Source organism: Oncorhynchus masou, chromosome 12, assembly GCF_036934945.1.
Source record: "Oncorhynchus masou masou isolate Uvic2021 chromosome 12, UVic_Omas_1.1, whole genome shotgun sequence".
Taxonomy (NCBI): Eukaryota; Metazoa; Chordata; class Actinopteri; order Salmoniformes; family Salmonidae; genus Oncorhynchus; species Oncorhynchus masou.
In genome coordinates this window covers 45,306,942-45,327,464 of record NC_088223.1, presented here as the reverse complement: position 1 = coordinate 45,327,464, position 20,523 = coordinate 45,306,942, and the positions used below count along the sequence as shown (strand labels likewise).

General features: G+C 41.9%; 1 long non-coding RNA gene across 1 annotated transcript in view; it reads right to left on the bottom strand.

Moving 5' to 3' along the window:
- Positions 1-20,523, bottom strand: part of LOC135550175 (uncharacterized) — an 87,168-nt gene that overhangs the window by 29,526 nt on the left and 37,119 nt on the right. The window lies entirely within an intron of this gene.

The following is a 20,523-nucleotide window of genomic DNA, read 5'->3' as shown; positions in this document are numbered from 1 at the left end:
TGTGAGCCAATCAGTTGTGTTGTGACAAGGTAGGGGTGGTATACAGAAGATAGCCCTACTTGGTAAAAGACCAAAACAGCTCAATTAAGCAAAGAGAAACAACAGTCCATCAACTTTGAAAGTTTCTTCAAGTGCATGTGGCAAAAACCATCAAGCGTTATTATGACTCTTGAGGACCGCCACAGGAAAGGAAGCCCCAGAGTTACCTTTGCTGCAGGGGATATGTTCATTAGAGTTACCAGCCTCACAAATTGCAGCCCAAATAAACGCTTGACAGAGTTCAAATAACAGACACATCTCAAGATGAATCAGGCCTTCATGGTCAAATTGCTGCAAAGAAACTACTACTAAAGGACACCAATGAGAAAGAGACTTGCTTGGGCCAAGAAACACAAGAAATGGACATTAGACCGGTGGAAATCTGTCCCGTGGTCTGATGAGTCCAAATTGGACATTTTTGGTTCCAACTGCCGTGTCTTTATGAGAAGCAGAGTAGGTGAACGGATGACCTCTGCATGTGTGGTTCCCACTGTGAAGCATGGAGGAGGAGGTGTGATGCTGTGATGCTGTGGGGTTGCTTTGCTGGTGACACTGTCTGTGATTTATTCAGAATTCAAGGCACACAACTAGCATGGCTACTACAGAATTCTGTAGCGATACGCCATCCCATCTGGTTTGCGCTTAGTGGGACAGTCATTTGTTTTTCAACAGGACAATGACCCAACACACATCCAGACTGTGTAAGGCCTATTTGACCAAGAAGGAGAGTGATGGAGTACTGCATCAGATGACATGGCCTTCACAATTACCCAACCTCGACCCTATTGAAATGGTCTGGGATGAGTTGGACCACAGAGTGAAGGAAAAGCAGCCAACAAGTGCTCAGCATATGTGGGAACTACTTCAATACTGTTGGAAAAGAATAGTTAGAGAGTTAGAGAGATTAGTTTGAGAGAACATTATGAACAGCTGTCTCACATTACCCTCTTTACATAAAACTACCAATCTGTTTTTGGCTTCTAGCTTTTTAACCACAACATGTAATATTTTGCGGCATTCGTGGTAATAAAAAGAAAACCGAACTGCCAGGTGGATGAAAGTCTTTTACTCAAAGAGCAAATAGAAAAATACACAAGTATTATCAACAGCAAATTTAGTCCTACATTGACCAGCACAAGAAAAACGCATGGAGGGCCATTTCTGAATCAATAAACAGCATATTTAAATTTTCCTGTTTGAACTCCTGAAGAATGTGGAATAATGCTGGTGCACCATCCTATCAAAATGTTGGTTGGAGATTGCCAACTTCTGCAGAGAAATGGAAAAAGCATGTAGGCTTAAGTTCAGTTGCTATGGTATGTACACTGTATAGTAGACTATTTTGTTGTCTAATAGGAATTCTCTACATTCAAGAGGTGGCCCTCCACCTAAACCTCTCAATGCGTTTAACTACCTGGGGCGCTCAAATGTGACCATCTCGGGCATTGGAGAGGGCCAAGACGCTGAACGTTTGAGCGTCAGCGAGTAACACAGAATAAGTAGGATTTAAGTTTATTGTTGAATTTCAAACACTTTTATTCTCATGATATTTTGATTAACAAATTCTATTTTTATTGGACATAAGTAAGATAAACTGAAAACCATCTCTATTTTGTTGCAGCAGATGTCTCGCTTCAGCGTCTGGCACATCATCTGAGGGGACCACCTCACAGTTGCTGCAGGACGCACCATCCACCAGCAGCTCCCCAGAAGGTCTGGTTCCAAAAACCCTGAGGAGGACATTGGTCAGCCTCAAAGGGAGAAATCAACATTTTTAATAAAAAGTATTGTGTTTGCAGGAGGCATATGACTCTTATTTGTTCATAGTAATCTAACCTGTACTTAAATGTTAGTCCACTATGGCATACTGTATCTGTATTATCCTCTCCAATTCCTTAGCTTAAATGTTTATCTGCAGCTAGATTAGCGTTTCCCAAACTCAGTCCTGGGGACCCCAAGGGGTGCATGTTTAGTTTTTTGCCCTAACATTACACATCTGTTCCAAATGAACAAATCAGCTGTGTAGTGCTAGGGGAAAAAAACAGAACATGCACCACTTGGTGTCTGGGAAACCCTGAGCTAGATATTGGCTTCTGCTGACACTACGCCAAAACGAAGTGTGGAGAAGGTTGGCAAAGTGCTGGCGGATATGGCACTTGAGCACATATGGCACTTGAGCACGCATCATCATCACCATTTTCTCCATCAGTGTCAATATCACTGTCGTCAATGTCACTGTCATCGTCAGTTTCTGGATTTCCATCGTTGGGAGGTAGAGTGATCAGTCGTAGTTTGTAGATGTCGTGCAATATTGCACAAGAGATGATTATGCAACCTGATCTCATAGCATTTCGTATTATTCTGTTCATTAATCTGCAACACTGCAACACTATATATATACAGTGCCTTGCGAAAGTATTCGGCCCCCTTGAACTTTGCAACCTTTTGCCACATTTCAGGCTTCAAACATAAAGATATAAAACTGTATTTTTTTGTGAAGAATCAACAACAAGTGGGACACAATCATGAAGTGGAACGACATTTATTGGATATTTCAAACTTTTTTAACAAATCAAAAACTGAAAAATTGGGCGTGCAAAATTTTTCAGCCCCTTTAAATTAATACTTTGTAGCGCCACCTTTTGCTGCGATTACAGCTGTAAGTCGCTTGGGGTATGTCTCTATCAGTTTTGCACATCGAGAGACTGAAATTTTTTCCCATTCCTCCTTGCAAAACAGCTCGAGCTCAGTGAGGTTGGATGGAGAGCATTTGTGAACAGCAGTTTTCATTTCTTTCCACAGATTCTCGATTGGATTCAGGTCTGGACTTTGACTTGGCCATTCTAACACCTGGATATGTTTATTTTTGAACCATTCCATTGTAGATTTTGCTTTATGTTTTGGATCATTGTCTTGTTGTCCGTCCCAGTCTCAGGTCTTTTGCAGACTTCATCAGGTTTTCTACCAGAATGGTCCTGTATTTGGCTCCATCCATCTTCCCATCAATTTGAACCATCTTCCCTGTCCCTGCTGAAGAAAAGCAGGCCCAAACCATGATGCCATGTTTGACAGTGGGTATGGTGTGTCCAGGGTGATGAGCTGTGTTGCTTTTACGCCAAACATAACGTTTTGCATTGTTTCCAAAAAGTTCAATTTTGGTTTCATCTGACCAGAGCACCTTCTTCCACATGTTTGGTGTGTCTCCCAGGTGGCTTGTGGCAAACTTTAAACGACACTTTTTATGGATATCTTCAAGAAATGGCTTTCTTCTTGCCACTCTTCCATAAAGGCCAGATTTGTGCAATATACGACTGATTGTTGTCCTATGGACAGAGTCTCCCACCTCAGCTGTAGATCTCTGCAGTTCATCCAGAGTGATCATGGGCCTCTTGGCTGCATCTCTGATCAGTCTTCTCCTTGTATGAGCTGAAAGTTTAGAGGGACGGCCAGGTCTTGGTAGATTTGCAGTGGTCTGATACTCCTTCCATGTCAATATTATCGCTTGCACAGTGCTCCTTGGGATGTTTAAAGCTTGGGAAATCTTTTTGTATCCAAATCCGGCTTTAAACTTCTTCACAACAGTATCTCGGACCTGCCTGGTGTGTTCCTTGTTCTTCATGATGCTCTCTGCACTTTTAACGGACCGCTGAGACTATCACAGTGCAGGTGCATTTCTACGGAGACTTGATTACACACAGGTGGATTGTATTTATCATCATTAGTCATTTAGGTCAACATTGGATCATTCAGAGATCCTCACTGAACTTCTGGAGAGAGTTTGCTGCACTGAAAGTAAAGGGGCTGAATAATTTTGCACGCCCAATTTTTCAGTTTTTGATTTGTTAAAAAAGTTTGAAATATACAATAAATGTCGTTCCACTTCATGATTGTGTCCCACTTGTTGTTGATTCTTCACAAAAAAATACAGTTTTATATCTTTATGTTTGAAGCCTGAAATGTGGCAAAAGGTCGCAAAGTTCAAGGGGGCCGAATACTTTCGCAAGGCACTGTATATATATAATTTTATTTTTTTATGTTACGTTTTATATGGTATGCATTCATTTGTGGATGTTCATCATCCATTTCGTATGAGATGTTACAAATTGCAATTTTGTACAACATTTACGAATTGCAATACCTACAATATGTTACGAATTTGCAAAACATATGATATGTTACGAATTCCAATTTGTTGTGCCTAACGTTAGCTAGGTGGCTAACATTAGCTAGCTGGCTAACATTAGCTAGGCGTGGGGTTAGGGTTAAGTTTAGGTTTCAAGGTTAGAAGTTAGGTTAAGGTTAGGGGACGGGGACAGGTTAGCTAAAAGGGTTAGGATTAGGGGAAGGTTATTTGCAAAGTTGCTAAAAAGTAGTAGTAGTAGACACGTTACTAAATAGCTAAAATGCTAAAGTTCACATTGTACACTCACCCATCCATCCATCCTGACCAACCACCCTCCTTTCGTTGGAATTGTTTTAAGACGGTCATACCATGGATTATTTAGCTATTTGATTTAGAATTTTAGGACAAAAAATGATGTACAAATCTTTTGATAAAATGTTTTATTTGGTGGATACATTTTTCATTTGGCCTACTACTATACCCAAGGAAACACATTGAATAACACATTCATAAATTACAAAACAGACAGTCAAAAATTGTACCATAAGGAATATGGTTTTGAAGTTTATTTCCTATATTGGTTGTCACATCGGCGGTACTGACTTCAGACGAGTCTCGTTGGGATTGTGGGGATTGTAGAGCAAAATGGATAAGCAATCGTGTTTGTGAGATTCTCATCCTTATATAGAGGGGTCATATTAGTTACTAAAACCGTTAGCCAACCCGATTTTCGCGATGTCTCATGGTCTGACAAACATCGCTGTAGCTCGACCACCTTTCACCGCAGATGAGGAAGGCCGACATAGGCGGATGCATTGGATTGACATATCCCTAGCTTAATTGATGGATTTGATGGGGATTATTTCATTATGTTACGTATTAAATTGACGAACAGGTGCATCAAACTCTTAAGGATTTCCTTAAGTGACCTTCTGCCTTCTGTGTGCATTTGAAAAGTATTCAGACCCCTTGACTTTTCCACATTTTGTTATGTTAGAGCCTTATTCTAAAGTGTATTCAGTTGTTTTTTCCTTATCAATCTACACACAATACCCCATAATGACATACCAAAACAGTATTTTACAAATAAAAAATAAACACAGAAGAAACAAAAACGGAATTATCACATTTACAGAGGGAAGAACAAGTATTTGATACACTGCCGATTTTGCAGGTTTTCCTACGTACAAACCATGTAGAGGTCTGTGAATTTTATCATAGGTACACTTCTTCTGTGAGAGACGGAATCTAAAACAAAAATCCAGGAAATCACATTGTATGATTTGTATAAGTAATTAATTTGCATTTTATTGCATGACATAAGTATTTGATCATCTACCAACCAGTACGAATTCCGGCTCTCACAGACCTGTTCTCCACTCATTACCTGTATTAACTGCACCTGTTTGAACTCGTTATCTGTATAAATGACATATAAACTGTATAAACTCCAACCTCTCCACAATGGCCAGGACCAGAGAGCTGTGTAAGGACATCAGGGATAAAATTGTAGATCTGCACAAGGCTGGGATGGGCCACAGGACAATAGACAAGCAGCTTGGTGAGAAGGCAACAACTGTTGACGCAATTATTAGAAAATGGAAGAAGTTCAAGATGACAGTCAATCACCCTTGGTTATGCAAGATCTCACCTCGTGGGGCATCAATGATCATGAGGAAGGTGAGGGATCAGCCCAGAACTTCACGGCAGAACCTGGTCAATGACCTGAAGAGAGCTGGGACCACAGTCTCAAAGAAAACCATTATTAACACACTACACCGTCATGGATTAAAATCCTGCAGTGCACGCAAGGTCCCCTGCTCAAGCCAGCACATGTCCAGGCCCATCTGAAGTTTGCCAATGACCATCTGGATGATCCAGAGGAGGAATAGGAGAAGGTCATGTGGTCTGATGAGACAGAAATAGAGCTTTTTGGTCTAAAATCCACTCGCCGTGTATGGAGGAAGAAGAAGGATGAGTACAATCCTAAGAACACCATCCCAACCTTGAAGCATGGAGGTGGAAACATCATTCTTTGGGGATGCTTTTCTGCAAAGGGGACAGGACAACTGCACCGTATTGAGGGGAGGATGGATGGAGCCATGTAACGCGAGATCTTGGCCAACAACCTTCTTCCCTCAGTAAGAGCATTGAAGATGGGTCGTGGCTGGGTCTTCCAGCATGACAACGACCCGAAACACACAGCCAGGGCAACTAAGGAGGGGCTCCGTAAGAAGCATCTCAAGGTCCTGGAGTGGCCTAGCCAGTCTCCAGACCTGAACCCAATAGAAAATCTTCGGAGGGAGCTGAAAGTCCGTATTGCCCAGTGACAGCCCCGAAACCTGAATGTTCTGGAGAAGGTCTGTATGGAGGAGTGGGCCAAAATCCCTGTTGCAGTATGTGCAAACCTGGTCAAGAACTACAGGAAACGTATGATCTCTGTAATTTCAAACAAAGGTTTCTGTACCAAATATTAAGTTTTGCCTTTCTGATGTATCAAATACTTATGTCATTCAATAAAATGCAAATTAATTACTTAAAAATCATACAATGCGATTTTCTGGATTTTTGTTTTAGATTCCGTCTCCCACAGTTGAAGTGTACCTATGATAAAAAATTACAGACCTCTACAAGCTTTGTAGGTAGCAAAACCTGCAAAATCGGCAGTGTATCAAATACTTGTTCTCCCCACTGTACATAAGTATTCAGACACTTTACTCAGTACTTTACTCAGTACTTTCAGAAACGTTACAAAATACTTTCGACAGCGATTACAGCCTTGAGTCTTCTTGGGTATGACGCTACAAGCTTGGCACACCTGTTTTGGGGGAGTTTATCCCATTCTTCGCTGCAGATCCTCTCAAGCTCTGTCAGGTTGGATGGGGAGTGTCGTTGCACATGTACTGAGCAGTCTGGAGCAGGTTCTCTCTGTACTTTGTTCCGTTTATTTTTCAATCGATCCTGACAAGTCAACCAGTCCCTCCCGTTAAAAAACCTCACCACAGCATGATGCTGTCACAACCTTCCTTTACCGTAGGGATGGTGTCAGATTTTCTCCAGACGTGATGATTGTCATTCAGGCAAAAGAGTTTAATCTTGATTTCATCAGACCAGAGTATCTTGTTTTTCATGGTCTGAGAGTCTTTAGGTGCCTGTCTTTAGGTGCCAGAGATGGTTCCCCTTCTGGAAGGTTCTCCCATCTCCATAGAGGAACTCTGGAGCTCTGTCAGAGTGACCTTCGGATTCTTGGTTACCTCCCTGACCAATGCCCTTCTCCCCCGATTGCTCAGTTTGGTCAGGTGGCCAGCTCTAGGAAGACTCTTGGTGGTTTCAATGCTACAGACATGTTTTGGTACCCTTCCCCAGATCTGTGCCTTGACACAATCCTGTCGGAGCTCTACGGACAATTCCTTTGACATCATGGCTTGGTTTTTGCTCTGGCATGCACTGTCAAATGTGGGGCCTTGTAGACAGGTGTGTGTCTTTCCAAATCCTGTCCAATAAATTGAATTTACCACAGGTGGACTCCAATCAAGTTGTAGAAACATCTCAAGGATGATCAATGGAAAAAGGATGTACCTGAGCTCAATGTCTCATAGCAAAAGGTTTGAATGCTTATGTAAATATAGTGTTTATTTTTTTAATTTTGCATAAATTTACAAACATTTCTAAAAACCTGTTTTCACAGGGGCCTACTGAGTGGCACAGTGGTTTAAGGCTGCATCTCTACAGATCCTGGTTCGATCCCAGGCTGTGTCACACTGGCCCCGACCCATGACGTAGCGCACAATTGGCCCAGCGTTGTCCGGGTTAGGTGAGGGTTTGGCCGGCTGGGTGGTACTTGTCTCATTGCACTCTAGCATCTCCTGTGGCCGGGTGCATTGCACACTGACAAGGTTGCCAGGTGTACGGTGTTTGGTGCGGCTGGCTTCCGGTTTTAGGAATCAGCGCGTCTTGGCGGGGTTGTGTTTTGGAAGATGCACAGCTCTCAACTTTCACCTATTGTTCCTAGGCCATCATTGAAAATAAGAATTTGTTCTTAACTGACTTGCCTAGTTAAATAAAGGTAAAATACTAATTTGAGTGTCCCGGATTTAAATGTACTATGTTACGTCTAGTCTATGAGGCCAGGCTGTATTATGAGGCAGACCATCCTCAGGCTCTGACACACCTCTCCATGGAGAACGTGAAAAATCCTCTTCCAATGGCCTTTCTACTCCACTCCTTGTGATCTTGTGGGCCCTTCAGATAAAAATAATAATATTTACATGTGATTTTAAATAGGTTCATATTTTCATTATGCTGAGATAAATTCCACTATATACAGTTGAATCACCATGGGACCACTCAGCCGTCATATCACTCAGGAAGGAGACGCGTTTTGTCTCCTTGAGAGGAACGTACTTTGGTGCGAAAAGTGCAAATCAATCCCAGAACAACAACAAAGGACCTTGTGAAGATGCTGGATGAAACAGGTACAAAATATCTATACCACAGTAAAACGAGTCCTCTATCGATATAACCTGAAAGGCCGCTCAGCCAGGAAGAAGCCACTGCTCCAAAACCACCATAAAAAAAGCAAGACTATGGTTTGTAACTGCACATGGGGACAAAGATCGCACTTTTCGGAGAAATGTCCTCTGGTCTGATGAAGCAAAAATAGAACTGTTTGGCCATAATGACCATCTGTATGTTTGGAGGAAAAAGGGGAGGCTTGCAACCCGAAGAATACCATCCCAACCGTGAAGCACGTGGCAGCATCATGTTGTGGGGTTGCTTTGTTGCAGGAGGGACTGGTGCACTTCAAAAAATAGATGGCATCATGAGGCAGGAAAACTATGTGGATATATTGAAGGAAAATCTCAAGACATCAGTCAGGAAGTTAAAGCTTGCATTTGGGTCTTCCAAAGTTGTGGCAAAATAGTTTAAGAACAACACTGTCAAGGTATTGGAGTGGCCATCACAAAGCCCTGACCTCAATCCTATAGAAAAGATGTGGGCAGAACTGAAAAGCGTGTCTGAGCAAGGAGGCCTACAAACCTGACTCAGTTACACCAGCTTCACCTAATCTATTGTGGGAAACTTGTGGAAGGCTACCCGAAATGTTTGACCCAAGTTAAACAATTTAAAGGCAATGGTACCAAATAGTAATTGAGTGGATGTAAACTTCTGACCCACTGGGACCCACTACTATTATTCTGACATTTCACATTCTTAAAATAAAGTGATGATCCTAATTGACCTAAGACAGGGAATTCTTACCACGATTAAAAGTCAGGAATTGTGAAAAACTGAGTTTAAATGTATTTGGCTAAGGTGTATGTAAATTTCCGACTTCAACTCACCTCAATTGCCCAGGAAAACAATGTTTGTCCTATTGCCTCACCTGCTATAATTGAGGTGAGTGCTCAGGAGACTTCAAAGGAAAGGGGTCAGCAGCCACCTCCTTTGGGAGGTGACATCAAGGGAGAACAACATGTGACATCAAGGGAGAACAACATGGTGCTCAAACAACTCTCACTGATCACTTTGGAGTCATGTGTAGACCCAGGCCAGTTGGCTACAACATCAAGAGTCACATAGTCTGCATCGGGTATTAATACTGTGGTACCGCTTTCGATCGATGAATGTGTCCTCATCCATGTGTGGAACAATGATGTTGATGTCGGTACAATCAATGATGCCAACAACTCCCAGGAAACCAGTGATTTGCATGCAATCATCTTGTTTTTGAATAATCTGGCATTGAGTGGTGGGAAAATCAATTAACCTTCAGATGATTTGCCACTGACTGAGTAAAGCCAGATTTTATATGTATGCGGATGGCTCAACACTATACACGTCAGCTACTGCAGCGACTGAAATGACTGCAACACTCAACAAAGAGCTGCAGTTAGTTTCAGAGTGGGTGGCAAGGAGTGGGTTAGCGTTAAATATTTGTAAAACTAAAAGCATTGTATTTGGAACAAAACACTCACTAAACCCTAAACCTCAACTAAATCTTGTAATAGATCATGTGGTAATTGAGCAAGTTGAGATGACTAAACTGCTTGGAGTAACACTAGATTGTAAACTGTCATGGTCAAAACATATTGATGCAGTAGTAGCTAAGAATGGGAGTAGTCTATCTATAATAAAGCGATGCCTGCCTTCTTAACAACACTATGAGCAAGGCAGGTCCTACAGGCCCTGGTTTGGTCGCACCTTGACGACTGTTCAGTCGTATGGTCAGGTGCCACAAAAAAAGGAATTGAAATTGGATCAGTACAGGGCAGCATGGCTGACCCTTGGACGTACACAGAGAGCTAATATTAACAATATGCATGTCAAACTCTCCTGGCTGAAAGTGGAGGAGAGATTGACTTCATCAATACTTTAATTTATGAAAGGTATTGACACGTTGAATGCACCTAGCTGTCTGTCTACACTACTGGCACACAGCTCGGACACCCATGCATACCCCACAAGACATGTCACAAGAGGTCTCTTCACAGTCCCAAGTCCAGAACAGACTATGGGAGGCACACAGTACTACATTGAGCCATGACTACATGGAACTCTATTCCACATCAAGTAACTGACGCAAGCAATAAAATAAAATGTAAAAAACAGATTGAAAAACACCTTATGGAACAGCAGGAACTGTGAAGCAACAAACATTGCCACAGACACATGCATACACACACACACTATACATACACCTGGATTTAGTACTATAGATATGTGGTAGTGGTGGAGTAGGGGCATGAGGGCAGACGGTATGGAGTGAAATCTGTGATGTTTTAAAATTGTATAACTGCCTTAATTATTCTAGACCCCAGGAAGAGTAGTTGCTGCTTTGGCAGCAGCTAATGGGGATCCATAATAAATACAAATAGAAAACTTTACAACGTAGGTGCCCACATGTCGAGAGACAAATTTGATGTGACACATGGACAGACAGTGACATTCAATACTGTCTTGCACACTGCATCTAGCTGATAGTGGGTGTAATCATTAGTCCAACAGTTACAAACGAGAGTATCTATTGGACAAATTCAGGTATGTTTATCCCCGTTCTCTTCCGCTTGCTTCTGTTATAGAAACATTTGACAGAATCAGTGATATGAATACACCCTTGATCACACGTAAACACAGTTCCCAGTTTCATAGCAGACACGTTGTATTCATTCTCACATCTAAGTTATGCACTCTCCTCCTTTCACCTCTTCCCTTTGCTTGTGGACCTCAATGCACAACACATCAGCTGTATGTGACCAGGGTAAAAACCTTTCCAAGCCAAACCGCTACACATAGCCTACATCGATGTAACCATATTAGCTAAAGGAGCGTCATAGTCAGCATAGCTAGTAGAACTAGCGCGTTAGTAAACCCGCTACAATCATGCAGTAACGTTACAGTGTACAGTCATTAAGCATTTACATCGGCGGGCCCAGGTGGCAATACATTTGTAAAACCAAAAGCTTACCTTGACTTGGAAGAGTTCCAGTGTTGTGTTAAATAGTCATAGCCAGCTAGCTAATATAGCATCCCTCTGTTTGTGCAGGGTGTTTCAGTAGGCTAAACTAGCTAGCTGCATTTGCTAGCTAAGTAAGTGAAACTGAAAGTGAAAATAGTAACAAAATCTCTTTCTCTCTCTCTATTTCTCTCTAGCTTCTCCTTCATTTAGGAAGAAATTAATTTGTTCAAAACAGTTCAACAATTTTCTTTCTCTCTTTGAGTCCACTACTCACCACATTTTATACACTGCAGTTCTCACTAGCTGGAGTTTATGCTTTCAGTACTAGATTAATTCTTTGATCCTTTGAATGGGTGGACAACATGTCAGTTAATGCTGCAAGAGCTCTGATAGGTTGGAGGACGTCCTCTGGAAGTTGACATAAATACTGTGTAAGTCTATGGAAGGGGTGAGAACCACGAGCCTCCTAGGTGTTGAATTGAAGTCAATGTACTCAGAGGAGGATGGAAGCTAGCTGTCCTCCGGCTGCATCATGGTGCTACCCTACAGTGCTGTTGAGGCTACTGTAGACCTTTGCTAAAGAGTGTGCTTTAATCAATTATTTGGTGATGTGATTATATTTAGTATAGTTTTACCTAAAAAGGCTAACTGGAGTACTGTCAGTCACTGCATGTACTGTCTGCCAGTGCTCAGACTCTACCCTAGTACGATGCGGCTCACTGAAAGGCACAGTCATGGAGACAGGAAAGATGTCTGTGTTTAGGAGAGGCTGAGCAGCTTCTCTCTGTCTTTGTCTCGCTCGCCTTGTCTGCTTTTCGCTCTTCATCTTCCTCTCTCTCTCTCCCTCCATTTCTCTGATGTTCATCTCTCTTTTGCTCCCTCCTTCTGTCTGCCCCCTCTCTCTGCCTCTCTTGTTCTCATTCACTCTATCCCTCTCTCTCTGTGTCTTCAGTTGCCCTGATGTCTCATGTCAACTCATTCCTCTCTCTCTCTGCATGTTTGTGTGTATGTGAGTCTGTCTCTCTGTTCCTCTCTCTGCTCTCATTATGTTCCTGTCATTCTCTCTCTTTCCTCCTGATGGAGGGAGGGTGGAGATATCCGCATTGGTTGCTATGGCACCAGACATCTCTCTCTCCCTCCTCAGACACGGGTAAGTGTGATTCTGTGTGATTGCGAGTATGTCTGTCAGTTTGTGTGTGTGTGTGTGTGTGTGTGTGTGTGTGTGTGTGTGTGTGTGTGTGTGTGTGTGTGTGTGTGTGTGTGTGTGTGTGTGTGTGTGTGTGTGTGTGTGTGTGTGTGTGTGTGTGTGTGTGTGTGTGTGTGTGTGTGTGTGTGTGTGTGTGTGTGTGTGTGTGTGTGTGTGTGTGTGTGTGTGTGTGTGTGTGTGTGTGCGTGCGTGTGTCAACATGATGTGTTGGGACAGTAATTGGCATTTGTCAGCTTCGGGGACAGAAGGTTTCCATTTAGAAAGAATGCCATTAACTCTCATTAAAACTGATTAATTTATTGGTGAGTGGCTGCAAGACTGTGCCACCCCATTGTTTGCTGGTGATTTACTTAATGAGAGAAATGGCTATAATTCACTAATGGCAGTTTTGAATGAAATGAGGTAGCAGCTGGCATATGATCAGACGTACCTATCATAAATAGATTTGATTTGATCTGTGAGTCTGTCTAGGTCTGTTTGTGTCCTTTATGTGGGGATTGGTGTGTGTGTGTGTGTGTGTGTGTGTGTGTGTGTGTGTGTGTGTGTGTGTGTGTGTGTGTGTGTGTGTGTGTGTGTGTGTGTGTGTGTGTGTGTGTGTGCGCCAGGCAGAAAGTGTTTTTTCTAACTCATAACATTACTATTGAGTCAGAAAATTAATGCATTATGCAAAAAAAAGTACGAAAAAGGTCTTCTGTAGCTCAGTTGGTAGAGCATGATGCTTGTAATGCCAGGATAGTGGGTCCAATTTCCGGGACCACCCATACGTAAAATGTATGCACTCGTGACTGTAAGTTTGTTTGAATAAAAGTGTCTTCTAAATGGCATATATTATTATTAATATATTAGATCATTAAGCTAAATCCACAGCCTCTCGTTTTCTACATCTATCTATCTCCCTTCCTGTCTCCCTCTCCCCCTCCCAGTCCCCTTTTCTTTCTCCCCATCTCCCTCTCACCCCCCCTTCTCCCTCCCAGTCTCTCTCACTCCTCGTCTCTCTCCCTTCCTGTCCCTCTCTCTCTTTCCCGTCCCTCTTTCTCCCTCCTCGTCCCGCTTTCTTCCCATCCCGCTACCTCTCTTCCTCCCCGTCTCCCTAGCAGTCTCTCTCTCCCACCCGTCTTCCTCCTTCCCCATCTCCCTGCCACCTACTCTCCCACCCCGTCTTCCTTACAGTATCTCTGCCTCCTTGTCTCTCCCCCTCCCTGTCTCTCTCTCCTTGTCTCTCTCTCCCTCCCTGTCTCACTCCCAGTCCTTCTCCTCTCTCTTCAAATTCCAGTAGAGGGCAGTGTCTTTCCACTATGTCCGATTCCCCACTCGGAAACATAACTATCTTTGAAATAACAATATTACAAGACAATAATATAACACTATTTTAATAGATCAAATAAATGTCTCATTCAGCAAACACAACATATCAGAACTTTATAATGAACTCTCCACCTGCACTCTCTAGCATCTCTCCTCTCCCTACAGTATCTCTATAAAAACTTCTCCATCTTTCTTCCACAAGCCTAGAATTCATTCTTATTTTTGTTGCATTGTAAGTGAATATGACATTCCACACAATGCTAATTGTAAAGGTATAAAGATGAGGTGAACAGTCACCTCAGGTCAAGTCATAGAGAGAAAGCATTGTCTCATGAAAGAGAAGATAAAAAAGCAGCATAGGGTAAACTAAGAAGATAAAATAATTGCAAAGACAGGTCATAGTCCAGCAGAAAGGTTAATGAATTGTACATTTTATGATACAGTTCTCAAACTTACACTAGTACTAGATACCTTAAGGAACATTTTTAAGATTGGAGACATTCTGGGAAGCCTTTCAGACAACCAGGGTGGCGATTTTTTTACAAAATGGCTGCCATTGGGATTTCCTGTTAGAAGAAAATAGGGTAAAATTATCCCAAACAATATCACAAAAAGACTTCATCATAATGTTATCTACCCACTAATTAAACTCCACAGATAATGTAGACAATTCTGATCGTAAAGTACATTTTCTTAAATGTGGGTCATTTTGACCATTTTCTTCATGTGGGTCATTTTGACCATTGTCCAGCAGCTACACGAAGAAATTGTGGACTTTGTGATAGAGGCTCCAAATTTCACACACAGCTATACGGCATTTATAAATAATTATTCGGGGCTATAGTCCCATCGCAGATTTAGTTTATTACACCCCTGGTGGCCATTTCCAATATGGCCACCAACAAGCTACATGGGGCCATATTGGACACATGTCCATATCGTTACAAAATACTTTTATGATGAGACCTTTCAGCCTTTACACAAGTAAAAGTCTAAATAAAATGGCTAGCTGTAGTACCATTGCAGATTTAACATATTATACTCTAAAGCGGTGGTATTCAAACTTGTTTTGAGTGGACTCCATTTTTTAACTCATCATTTCTGGGGACAAGATTTTTCTCCAGAAGAACTTCAAGACCCCACCCCACCCCAAATCTAATCACACATACTGAAAAACAATTAAATGTCAATTTTTACATCAACAAATGGGACATGTTTCAGGAAACTAAGTGTCACAACTTCACAGGAGAGGCATTTGAACATAAACATGTATTCTTTATCAAAATGCTTCTTTTTTTAATACATTCTGTCTGGAACATGTAAACTTTCATGTGGCTTAATAATAAACTTGTATTCCATCCATAAATATGAATTAAATTATAAATTACGAGCCTACTTGGTTTAGCCCACTAGCCATGATTGGCTGAGATAATGGATGGGTTGGACAAGCCAGGAGATGAGTTTGGATTGGTCTGTCATGTAACATACTGTTCAGTATGTGTTGATGGTCCTTTCTACCGCAGCGTTTTTGAAAGATATGTTAGCCATCGAGAACTAAAAAAGTTTTGCTACTTTTCTCAAAAACATTGATGGCCTGAATTTAGCAGACACTATAAACAGATCAGTGGGAACAAGTGATGGGCCACTTTCTGCACATGCCACGGTCAGTGTGAACTGGAGTGACCTGACACAACACTGGCCAAACAAGATGTAGCTACAAACAAAACAGAGTAAAATGGTTCCAGTCTGCTGTGAAGCGTTCATTCATGTATACGGGCATGAGTCTAGCTACATTTTCAGATATACGTTTCTAATTTTGTCAGGAAGTTGATTTTATTGCAAGTTAAAGTGTACTGTTAGTTAGCTAGCAAACGTTAGCTTTCTGGCTCGCTAGCTAACGTTACATGTATGATCTGTGTAGTAATATTATTCCAATCAGAAATCCATTTGCATTCTTTGTCTAGCCTAAAATTAGCTAGCTAACATTGAACCTAGTTTGTTAGCTTTAGATACCTACAGATTCATACTATAGTTATGACAATAATTGTATTGTTCAGGATGATGCCGATTCATTGTTTAGCTCGCTAGCTACATGTCTAAACAAAATACTCCACTTCGGACGGATTATTACATGATCCATCAAATTAGTTAAGTGTGTCTGGGGGTGATTACGGCCATCTATTGTATTTCATGAACATGTGTACTTTTGTCTATGTCAAGACAATGGTGACCCATCCACTTAGCTCGATGTGGCTGCGGGGTGGTTATAGCATTTCCTTCACATGACCCATCAATTTAGACAAGTGTGTTGTGTAAGCGTCATCTAATAATGATAAAATACTGTATGTATCAAATAGTTTTATCTGGACACTTTCTGTTTTTTGATACAGTGCCTTGCGAAAGTATTCGGCCCCCTTGAACTTTGCGACCATTTGCCACATTTCAGGCTTCAAACATAAAGATATAAAACTCTTTTTGTGAAGAATCAACAACAAGTGGGACACAATCATGAAGTGGAACGACATTTATTGTATATTTCAAACTTTTTTAACAAATCAAAAACTGAAAAATTGGGCGTGCAAAATTATTCAGCCCCTTTACTTTCAGTGCAGCAAACTCTCTCCAGAAGTTCAGTGAGGATCTCTGAATGATCCAATGTTGATCTAAATGACTAATGATGATAAATACAATCCACCTGTGTGTAATCAAGTCTCCGTATAAATGCACCTGCACTGTGATAGTCTCAGAGGTCCGTTAAAAGCGCAGAGAGCATCATGAAGAACAAGGAACACACCAGGCAGGTCCGAGATACTGTTGTGAAGAAGTTTAAAGCCGGATTTGGATACAAAAAGATTTCCCAAGCTTTAAACATCCCAAGGAGCACTGTGCACGCGATAATATTGACATGGAAGGAGTATCAGACCACTGCAAATCTACCAAGACCTGGCTGTCCCTCTAAACTTTCAGCTCATACAAGGAGAAGACTGATCAGAGATGCAGCCAAGAGGCCCATGATCACTCTGGATGAACTGCAGAGATCTACAGCTGAGGTGGGAGACTCTGTCCATAGGACAACAATCAGTCGTATATTGCACAAATCTGGCCTTTATGGAAGAGTGGCAAGAAGAAAGCCATTTCTTCAAGATATCCATAAAAAGTGTTGTTTAAAGTTTGCCACAAGCCACCTGGGAGACACAGCAAACATGTGGAAGAAGGTGCTCTGGTCAGATGAAACCAAAATTGAACTTTTTGGCAACAATGCAAAATGTTTTGTTTGGCGTAAAAGCAGCACAGCTCATCACCCTGAACACCCTATACCCACTGTCAAACATGGTGGTGGCAGCATCATGGTTTGGGCCTGCTTTTCTTCAGCAGGGACAGGGAATATGGTTAAAATTGATGGGAAGATGGATGGAACCAAATACAGGACCATTCTGGAAGAAAACCTGATGGAGTCTGCAAAAGCCCTGATCCTGGGACGGAGATTTGTCTTCCAACAAGACAATGATCCAAAACATAAAGCAAAATCTACAATGGAATGGTTCAAAAATAAACATATCCAGGTGTTAGAATGGTCATGTCAAAGTCCAGACCTGAATCCAATCGAGAATCTGTGGAAAGAACTGAAAACTGCTGTTCACAAATGCTCTCCATCCAACCTCACTCAGCTCGAGCTGTTTTGCAAGGAGGAATGGGAAAAAATTTCAGTCTCTCGATGTGCAAAACTGATAGACATACCCCAAGCGACTTACAGCTGTAATCGCAGCAAAAGGTGACGCTACAAAGTATTAACTTAAGGGGGCTGAATAATTTTGCACGCCCAATTTTTCAGTTTTTGATTTGTTAAAAAGTTTGAAATATCCAATAAATGTCGTTCCACTTCATGATTGTGTCCCACTTCTTGTTGATTCTTCACAAAAAAATACAGTTTTATATCTTTATGTTTGAAGCCTGAAATGTGTCAAAAGGTCGCAAAGTTCAATGGGGCCGAATACTTTCGCAAGGCACTGTAGTGCAAATCATAATTTCAGTGTACTGTTTACACCTTCTGTATCCTGTGCATGTGTCAAATAAACCAAGATTTTATTTGATAATATATTATATTTTACGAATTCCTATCCAATTGTGTTTTTTTGTTCATTTCTTTGCGTTATTTGTAACTTATTTTTTTACTTATTTTGCACATAAAGTTGCTGCTACCGTCGCTTATGACCGTAAAATAACTTCTGGACATCAGAACTGCCATTAATCACGACGGACTGACAGAATCCTTTTTTTTCCTTTAACGAGTCCGAAGAGCCCGGCGTGAATGATATACTGCTTACCTGGGAACAGGCCCAGATCCCGTCATTTGCAGAAAGAGAAGGTGGAGACAAAGGGGCCAGAGGGCGGGCTGCCTTCTGAGAATTCGTAGGCGATTGAATAAACCCCCACTTAATTCCATTCTGCTAGAAAACTTGCAATCTTTGGAAAATGAAATTGATGGCCTAAGCGGAATATTAAACTACCAACAGGACATTTGTGGTCATATCTTCAAAGACCAAAGAAAATACATGGTACAATAGCATTATTGTACCAAATGTGATCATTTTATCATAAAAGGCACAGAGTTGGGCATATTTGGAAGTAAGGCTACTTCTAAATGTATTTTTAAGTAGATAGGGTACTTCTATATTTCTTGGTACTTGTAACGTCTGCTTCCAACTCACACTCTCAAACATGTAGTTCCCCTGAACGCAGCTCACTTCCAGCAAACACTTTCCAGCTCACACTCTCAAACACATAGTTCCCCTGAATGCAGCTCACTCTCCAGATCCCAATCACCTGAATTCTGATCACCTGTTCATGTAGTTCAGTTCTTTGCACCCCATCATTGTGAGGTATTGTTTGTTTTGTGACACACTTCCATTAGTAGCGCTGTTTTTCACGTAATTTACTCCTCCTGTGTATGTTAGTTTTTGCCTGCCTCAGTAACGACACCTTTTGCCTATTCCCTGCCTGTACTTTAGCCTGCCTGTACTTTAGCCAATCGGATTTCCTGTTATCAACCTATTGCCTGATCTCCCGGACGACTTTACTAGCCTTTTCCCTGCCTGTATTGTTCCTTTTTGGGACCCCTATTGTAGGACCTTCTGCCTGCCACTGGACATAGCTACCTGGCTCCTCCTGTGGTCCTTTACAATAAACACCTGCTGCGCCCTGCGCTTGAAACCAGCTCTCTGTCCCCCATCGTGTTCATTACCATACTGTATTTTGGGTAATTCTATAAGTGTTTTAAAGTAGTTTGGGTACTTGTGTGTGTGTTTTAGAGTACACTACATGACCAAAAGTATGTGGATACCAGCTCATTGAACGTCTCATTCCACAATCATGGGAATTAATATGGAGATTCCCCCCCCCCCCCTTTGCTGCTATAAAAGCCTCCACTCTTCTGGAAAGGCGTTCCAGTAGATTATGGAACATTGCTGTTGGGGCGGCAGGGTAGCCTAGTGATTAGAGCATTGGACTAGTAACCAGAAGGTTGCAAGTTCAAACCCCCGAGCTGACAAGGTACAAATCTGTTGTTCTGCCCCTGAACAGGCAGTTTACCCACTGTTCCTAGGCCGTCATTGAAAATAAGAATTTGTTCTTTTGCCTGACTTTATTTAAATAAAGGTTTAAAAAATATACATATATTTTTTTTAACTTCAATTCATCCACAAGAACATTGGTGAGGTCAGGCACTAATGTTGGGCATTTAGGCCTAGCTCAGAGTCAGCATTCCAATTTATTCCAAAGGTGTTCGATGGGGTAGAGGTAAGGGCTCTAGGCAGGCCACTAAAGTTCTTCCCCACCGATCTCAACAAAACATTTATGTATGGACCTTGATTTGTGCATGGGGGCATTGTCACACTGAAACAGGCAAGGGACTTCACCCCACACTGTTGCCACAAAGTTGGAAGCACAGAATCGTCTAGAATGTCATTGTATGCTGTAGCGTTACGATTTCCCTTCACTGGAACTAAGGGTCCTAGCCCGAAACATGAAAACAGCCCCAGACCATTAATCATCATCCACCAAACTTTACAGCGGGCACTATGCATTGGGTCAGCTAGCGTTCTTCAGGCATCCCCCAAACCCAGATTTGTCAGTTTGACTGCCAGATCCGTCATCACCCCAGAGAATGCGTTTCCACTGCTCCCAAGTCCAATGGCAGCAGGCTTTACTGCCTCCAGCCGATACTTAGCAATGCATATGGTGATCTTAGCTCCCAACTAACAGTTATTATGTTGACAGAGGGAGTCTAGAACTCGGTAGTGAGTGTTGCATTCGAGGACAGACGATTTTTACATGTTACGCGCTTCAGCATTTGGCAGTCTTGTTCTGTGAGCTTCTGTGGTCTACCACTTT